At 48.5% G+C, this 8803-nt stretch overlaps 1 long non-coding RNA gene across 1 annotated transcript; it reads left to right on the top strand.

The window, feature by feature from the left end:
- The first annotated feature begins 4894 nt into the window (after window positions 1-4894).
- On the top strand, window positions 4895-8102 carry LOC309538105. Its single transcript, XR_014222112.1, has 3 exons — window positions 4895-5315; window positions 7642-7728; window positions 7995-8102. It is a non-coding gene; the product is annotated as an uncharacterized lncRNA (long non-coding RNA).
- The last annotated feature ends 701 nt before the right edge of the window (window positions 8103-8803 follow it).

Here is an 8803-nt window from a genome sequence, read left to right as displayed (position 1 = left end):
ATGTAACACACACACACACACACACACGGTGGTGTACATGGTTCTCCTCCTCCCCATTTCTTCCTCACAACACCCCTGCGAGGGAGGCTGCAAACGCCGACTAAGGTGCTTCCTGGCTGAGTGGGGAATTGAACCCTCCTCTCTGGGAGTAGGAGCTGGCACTCTGGCCATCCCACCCCAGTCACATCTTGGAACAAGGCTGCTTAAACTTGCTCGCTTTTATTTTGGAGAGAAAACTGCTGCAGGTATGTTTAGCCTGGAGAAGAGGAGGTTCAGGGGTGAGATGATAGCCACGTTCAAATATAGAAAAGGATGTCACCTAGAGGAGGGAGAAAGGTGGTTTTCTGCTGCTCCGGAGAAGCGGACACGGAGCAATGGATCCAAACTACAAGAGAGAAGATTCCACCTAAACATGAGGAAGAACTTCCTGACAGTGAGAGCTGTTTGACAGTGGAATTTGCTGCCCAGGAGTGTGGTGGAGTCTCCTCCTTTGGAGGTCTTTAAGCAGAGGCTTGACAACCACATGCCAGGAGTGCTCTGATGGTGTTTCCTGCTTGGCAGGGGGTTGGACTCGATGGCCCTGGTGGCCTCTTCCAACTCTGTGATTCTAGGATATATCGAAGACCTCCAAATTCCTCTCCCAGTCAGCGCTAGGAGAAGGGCTCCACCTGCAGAAAGAGGGGAGAGGCCAGGCTGGAGACCCCCCCTCTGGCCCCTGGGGGTCCCAGGAGCCCTTTCTGGGCGGCCCTCACTTGGCCAGTTCCCCAGAGTCCCCCCCCCACTGGGCTCCAGTGGCCCCCTGAGGCCTGCAGGGATCTGGAGGGAGAGCCACTTCTCCTGTGGAACTGAGGAAGAGAGGTCTTGGCCCAGGTGGGGGGGGGGGCAGGCGAGGGCTGTCAAGTGGAAAGGACACATGCAGGCGTCATATTTGGAACATTTAACTTGAAATATGTGGGCCCCCCCCCGTAATTTCAGTCACATTCTCTCAAGTCCCCTCTCAACGGTCAATCTCTCCCTCTTTCCAGGCTCCCCATCGCCTTCTCACACTGAGTTGTAACACCAGCGAGGAGGAAAGGAGCCTCTGAGGGATTCTCCTCCCCAACTCAGGTGGTCCAGACCAGCCATTCTCCGAAGGGCCCCCCCCCTCCTTGGGTGTCTGTCCAAACCTCCGCCTGGGAAGACAGGCGGGGGGGGGGGCTCATCTCTTTTCTCGAGGAAGGCCCTGGGGTTGTGAGGGGGAGAGAGAGAGAGAGGAGACCCCCCTGCCCCCCCCTTTCCGGGAGGAGAGCCCCCCTTTCCTCCGCCCCCCCCTTGTGTGTGTGTCTCTCTCTCTCTCTCTCTCTCTCTGTGTGTCCCTGAGGGAGGAGAGAGGGGGAGGCCCCCCCCTCCCCCCCCCGCGGCTGCTTCCCCTCAACGGCTTTTCCCAACTGCCTTTCCCCAACTGCCGCCTCGCCTCCCTTGGGGCGCCAAGGATTCCTGGCCGGCCAGGCGGCCCTTCAGGGGCGGACTCCTCCCCAGGACCCCTCTCTGGTCCATGGGTCTGAAGGGATCCCTCCTGGGCCCCAAGCCCTTCCAGGGGTCCTTTGCAGGTGGCTCTCCTGGAAGCTCCTTTCGGCCTCCCCCCCAAGATGGCGAGGGCGTTTCATCCCTGGCCTGGGACACGTCTTCATCTCCCTATTTTCCTGGTGGGGGGGGGAGGGGGTGTTTCTTGGGGGGGGGTGTCTGGAGGGAGCCATTTCTGAGCCCAAGGCACCTCCCGCCACTAGGCAGCCCTTCGCCTCTTCTCCCCCCCCCCAGGAGATAAGGGGGGGGCAGGGAGGGGGCATGGGGGTCCCTGCTCAGGTCATGCGCGGTGGGGGGAGAGCCCCAAGTCGGGGAGCAGAGGGTCCTCCTTTGCCCTCTCTGCCAAGCCAGGGAGGGGGCTGCCTTCCTTTCGGGGGGAGGGGGCTTTGGGAGAAGGAAATAAACCCCCTTCAGATGGAGAGAGGGGTCACCTTTGTGCCCAGAGGCTGCAGCCAGAGGGGAACATTCCCACGTGGGGGGAGCACAGGGAGAAGAAAAGCCCCTCTGCATCTCCAGCACCACTTCCTGTGCCCCAGATGCAACAGCACATGTCTCTCCCCCAGATCTCACTCCCACTCCTAAGACAGATGGATGCCAACCAACCAACCATCCCCTCCCCACCCCCTCCTGGTGCCCCTTCAAGTTGGCTTGAGGGCAGGGGGAGGGTCCACCCCACCAGATGAAGGGAGAGGAGGTCCTTCCATCCGGAAAATGGGAATGCTTGCAAAGATTTCCATGAAGATGAGTGCCATATAGAGATAATAATATTATTACGTGAATTCCCCCGCTGACACAAAGATTAATACAGTGGTACCTCGGGTTAAGAACTTAATTTATTCTGGAGGTCCATCTTTAACCTGAAACTGTTCTTAACCTGAGGTACCACTTTAGAAAATGGGGCCTCCACTACCACCACCGTGCAATTTCTGTTCTCATCCTGAAGCAAAGTTCTTAACCCGAGGTACTGTGCCTGGGTTAGCGGAGTCTGTAACCTGAAGCGTCTGTAACCCGAGGTACCACTGTACCCATCAATTAAATACACAACAGACAAGAACAGAGCAACGTGTAGAATCATATCATCTTTATTCCCCCTTTCCCCCTTAGGGTCCAGTGTGCTTTGAAGACGTAGCTGTTCCTTTCACAGAGGAGGAGGACTGGGCTTTGCTGGATCCTGACCAGAGAGCTCTGCAGAAGGAAGTCGAGGAGGAGAATCCTGGGATCGCGGCCTCTCTGGTAAGGCTCCCTGCTGGATCATGAGATCAGTTTTGAAATTCCATACAGATCTCTGAAGGACAAACCTCCTCTCTTTTGAGGGAGCCCCATAGCGCCCCCTGCAGCACCTGAGATGTTAACACACCCACAACTCTCCATAGGAGATGCATCTCCTGTTCTGTCTGGGAATATTCTTCCACCAGTCCTGCCTTTTCCAACCAGGATGAGGCTGCTCTGAGCTGCCCAGGCCTTCTTCCATGTAGGCTTCAGAGATCTCAGGGACGTGGAGGTACATCCTGTCTAACTTTCTTTTTCCCTTTCTACATTTGTCTGGCTTCGTTCTTTTGGTGAATCTAATTTTCCATGAAATATTTCCTGCAAGGGACTGTTTAGAATGTGGAAAAAGCTTCACCTAGGAAACCCGTCTCAATTTCCATTAAATAAAACACAGCGGGGATAATCATAGAATTTTAGGAAATGGTATAAGGCATATGGTATAACTGGTATTAGGAAACTTCATGAGGAATTAAGGGGAAAGCTAGCGTTGACCCGGAGTAGTTACAACATTTATGGTCTCTCCCCGAGTGCCAGGGACCCTCCTCCAAAGAGAGCTTTTTTTTGTCAGAATTATTTCTTTTTTTCCAATTTTTGGCAATTAATTGGCAATAAATGTTCTCACTGCCACTGTGGCGTAAAGAAATATTTCCTTATTTAAAACATCTTTATCAAATTTTCTGTTATTGCCTCACAAGCCGTAAAATTCCAACTCTCCTTCCATAATTTCCCCCATGATGTTACTTGAATAGGTTTCCCTAAACCCATAGCCAATTTGATCATTACCGCCTTTACCTGTTCATCCATGTCCTCCCACTCCAGTAAGATTCCATAGATTTTAAAAATTAATTTTGTTTTGTTTTGTAGTAAATCTTTATCCAATACTGAAATTGCAAAACCCTCTTTCTTGTCAGCTTTGAAGACCTCATTTATTTGGTGATACTGGATCCACCCTGTTAGGTGGTGTTTTATTTCCTCCCGCAGTTTGGCCAAACTCATGCTGGTAGCTTCGAGAACACTGTCCAATCATCTCGTCCTCTGTCGTCCCCTTCTCCTTGTGCCCTCCATCTTCCTGGTATAATTCCTCTGGACAGCCAGTGTGGGGTAGTGGTTAAGAGCGGTAGACTCGTAATCTGGGGAACCGGGTTCGCGTCTCCGCTCCTCCCCATGCAGCTGCTGGGTGACCTTGGGCCCGTCACACTTCTGTGAAGTCTCTCAGCCCCACTCACCCCACAGAGTGTTTGTTGTGGGGGAGGAAGGGAAAGGAGAATGTGAGCCGCTTTGAGACTCCTGAAGGGGAGTGATAAAGCGGGATATCTTCTTCTCCTCCTCCTCCCCCTCCTCCTCTGTTTATTCTTGCCCCCTCTTCTTGATGTCTTCTGCTTCTGTTAGGTCCTTACCACTTTGGTCCTTTATTATGGCAATCTTTGTACAAAATGTTCCTTTCATATCTCCAATTTTCTTGAACTGATCTCTGCTTTTTCCCATTCTATTGTTTTCCTCTATTTCTTTGCATTGCTCTTGTCTCTCCTTGCTATTCTTTGGAAATCTGTACTCTATTTCTTGTAGGTCTGCCTTGGATTCGTATCAAGATCATTCTATCATTTTTGAGATTGCATCCCAGTACAGCTTTTGCCACTCTTTTCTTGACCATGAGGGCCACTCCATTTCTTTTACGGGATTCTTGCCCACAGTAGTAGATATGATGGTCATCTGAACTGAATTCGCCCATCCCTGTCCATTTTAGTTCACTGATGCCTAGGATGTCAATATTTATTCTTGCCATCACATTTTTGACCACATCCAACTCTATACCACTGGAGAGGTATAGAAATGGGGCTTCTCTTGGGAAGGGGCCGCCCCATTTGTGCTTCTCCAGGGGCAGGAGAATATCTAGGGCAGGAGAATCCCTGCAGGGCCTCTGAGGCTGCCTTTCCTTCTTCCTCTCTCCCAGGACCCTCCAGCTCGTTTTGGCTCCTCAGGAAGGATAAAAGGGACAGATTCTGCAACCCTAGTGAGGATGGAAGGGGGAAGATGGACAGGTGACCTGGTCAGGTTGTCTCCTGCATCCCTCCTCTCAACCTCTGAGCGTTCCCTCCCAGGGACCTCCAAGAGATCTGGTGAGTTCCAGGGGAGGGGAGATGGGAACATGGAGGGATGGAGGGTGAAGAGGGAAAGTTCTCTGGCCAGAAATGAGATAAAGCAGGGATTTTGCTGTGGGTGGGGCCCCCAACATATTGGGAGGCTTCCCCTCCAGCCAGAAAATCCCTGCAGGGCCTCTGAGGCTCCCTTTGCTTCTTCCTCTCTCCCAGGACCCTCCAGCTCGTTTTGGCTCCTTGACTCCTCAGAAAGGGTGAAAGAGACAGATCCTGCAAACCTAGCAAGGATGGAAGGGGGAAGATGGACGGTTGACCTGGTCCGGCTGTCTCCTGCATCCCTCCCCACAACCTCTGAGCGTTCCCTCCCAGGGACCTCTGAGAGATCTGGTGAGTCCCAGGAGAGTGGAGATGGGGACCTGGAGGGATGGAGCCAGAGAGGAATTGGGGCTTGCTCAGCTGGGGGGTGGGGGGGAGGCCGGCAGGCGGATGGAGATGGAGAAGGGGAGCACCTTTTCGGGCTCCCCCACCTGCCTGCCTGCCTGCCTGCCTGCCTACGCTTTTGTCATCTGCAGGCAATTTCAGCTAGGAATAGATTACAGCTCCCCGGCCAACGCGATGTATTGGCAGCTCAAAATGTCTAAAACCAGTTCTGTGATCTGAATGCCCTACCAATAGCTGACAACTCACTGATCCATCGCGCAGCCCTGGACTCCTTAAAGGAACCTGATCCTGCTGTGCAGTGTGAACTCAGATGGGGCCTCCGTGTGTTGCCTTTTTCTCTTCTTTTTGTATAACTTTTATTAACTTTATAAAACAAGCAAGATAGGAATAATAGATGATACAAATATGTAGGCTGAGTCTGTATATCTCAAACATAGCAGAATAAATTTGCAGGAGTATCTATAACATATAGTTCATCATTAGTGGTCAGTGTATGAGTTCTGGGTCCATGAATTGCTTTCAACTGAAACAAAAAAAGGGGAAACAGGAGAGCACAGAGAACATTCAACATCGCAGAGCCAAATGCCTAGACTGGAGCTCTTGTGGCCGTTGTGCTTAGATTAAGTGAGTAATAGTCATTTTTCCGCTTCTGTTACCAATGAAACAACACAAAGCTGGTCTTATCATGAAAATGGGAGGGGGGGTTCAAAGTGAAGAAAGAGATTTACGTATAAATTTAAATATTTTCCTGTTTTAATTTTTTAAATTATTATTATTTTTATTGGTTTTCACATATTACTTTACAATACAGATGTACCAAAGCCAACACAATTTCCTTCCCATCCCCCCATACATTTACATTTCTATTTCCTCAATCCATCCTATTATCCTTTTCTCCCTCCTCCCACTTCCCTCCGCCCCCACTGTATTTCCTCCACATTATACAATTTACAATAATCTTTGCATTCTACAACCTTCTCAAATCATCTTCATATTCTTATTATCTTTCCTTACTACGGTAATTTTTCTTCCATCCAGTACTTCACATTTTATCTAGGCATATTAGCGTATCTTTTCTTGAGCAATATTTTGCCATATATTCATCAAAACATTTCCACTCCTTTTTAAATTTTTGATTCGACTGATTTCTTCTAATTTCAGTTAATTTTGCCAGAATTAAATATTCATTTAGTTTACAAATCCATTCCTCCTTTGTGGGTATAGTTTGTGACTTCCACCGAGCAGCAATCACTATTCTAGCAGCTGTACTTGTGGAATGTAATGGCGTCCGCCACACTTTCCTGTGCCAACTCTCCGTGCCAACTGTGAGCCTTAAGCTGTCTTCCTGGCTCCAAGCCGAGTTTCGCAGCAGCGGTCGTGCCTTGGGTGGGTGATAAATCCAAGGCTGTACGCAGGCTTCTTGCTCATCTAAGAAGTCTTTAATCATTGTACAGAAAAACATCATAAATCAACACAGAGATCGAGCGGACATGTCCTCGGCTTGACAGCTAAAAACGAAAGTAATTCACACGCAAAGAAAGATTCCCGTATGTGAACAAAACCACACCTCAGAATGTGAGACGTCACACAGAACTGTTTAACCCTGTACGTTCTGATTCTCCTCACAGTACTTGCATATAGAAAAATCCCCCCCCCCCCGTGGTATCTCTTCATCTCTCAATCCAAGGAGATATGTCTCTGGTTCTCTTTGTTATTGATATTTTCAACATCTTCTTTAGTTCTTCGTGCACTACTATCCCAAATTTCTTAATTTCCTCACACCTCCACCACATCTGTATTGTTGTTCCTATTTTTCCACCACATCTCCAACAGAGGTTGGATTTCAATTTGTATATCTTTGCCAGCTTAACTGGCGTTAAATGCTACCTATAGAACATCTTTACAAAATGTTCTTTAATTGTATATGAGGCAGTAAATCGTATAGCCTCTCGCCAGAGTTTCTCCCATTGCTCTAGATAGATAGTATGTCTGAGATCCTGAGACCATCTAATCATCGTTTCTTTCATTTCCTCCTCCATCAATTCCCAGTGCAATAAAAGACTATAGGTTTTGGATAACAATTTCTTGTTATTCTGTATCACTGTGACTTTAAATTTCAAATCTTCTTTCGCAAATCCTTTCTTTTGATCTGAGTTGAATATACTTCTAAGTTGTATATATTGCCATCTGTCAATTTAAATTTTGACCAACCAGATTGAGATACCTTCTGATGGGGAGTGTTCAGGTGAAGATGTTGCTGTTTGTTTCACAGACAAGGGGTGGACGTTGCTGAATCCGGACCAGAGAGCTTTGCATAAAGAGGTCAAGGAGGAGAATCTTGGGATCATGGACTCTCTCAGTAAGGATCCCTGTTGGATCATAATATAAGTTGTGATTGGAGATGGAGTGGATTCCATGATTGAGCCAGAACAAAATCTATCCCAGATTAAAGCCAAGAAATATCTCAGTTAATACCAGAAAACAAAAACAGTAAAACCTATAGTAAGGCCTCACATCTAATTCTCTTCTGTTCTTCCTCTATCACAAGCATTCATTAACATTGTTCAATAATCCGGAGTTCCCATTTCCTCCTGAGACTCTGATTAGCTTCTCTCTTTATTGCAGATGGTGATAAATTAGAAGGGAAGAACAAGGGGGAGCACAACAGAATCCACATAGCGGAGAAGTCATATAAATATTCAGAGTGTGGAGAGAACATCCGTCAGAGCTCCCAGTGCACCCAGAGCTTCATTCGAAGGAATAGCCTCACTTCACACGAAAGAACACAGAGTAGGGAGAAATCGTATCAGTGCTTGGAGTGTGGAAAGAGCTTCAATCGGAAGGAGAATCTCACTTCCCATCACAGAATCCATACAGGGGAGAAACCCTATCAGTGCTTTGAATGTGGGAAGAGCTTTCGTTTGAGAGGTGATCTCACTTCCCATCACAGAATTCATACAGGGGAGAAACCCTATCAGTGCTTTGAATGTGGAAAGAGCTTTCGTTTGAGTGGTCATCTCACTTCCCATCACAGAATCCATACAGGGGAGAAACCCTATCAGTGCTTGGAATGTGGAAAGAGCTTCAATCACAGTGCCAATCTCGCTTCTCATCGTAGACTTCATACAGGGGAGAAACCATATCAGTGCTTTGAATGTGGGAAGAGCTTCAGTCAGAGGGCCCATCTCACTTCCCATCAAAGAATCCATACAGGGGAGAAACCCTATCAGTGCTTTGAATGTGGGAAGAGCTTTCATTTGAGTGGTGATCTCACTTCCCATCACAGAATCCATACAGGGGAGAAACCCTATCAGTGCTTGGAATGTGGGAAGAGCTTCAGTCAGAGGGTCCATCTCACTTCCCATCACAGAATCCATACAGGGGAGAAACCCTATCAGTGCTTTGAATGTGGGAAGAGCTTTCGTTTGAGTGGT

The sequence above is a fragment of the Podarcis vaucheri genome (genome assembly GCF_965113315.1).
Source record: "Podarcis vaucheri genome assembly, chromosome: 7".
NCBI classification, from domain to species: domain Eukaryota; kingdom Metazoa; phylum Chordata; class Lepidosauria; order Squamata; family Lacertidae; genus Podarcis; species Podarcis vaucheri.
Note: the sequence above shows the minus strand (reverse complement) of the source record. Positions and strands in the feature narration are given on the sequence as shown.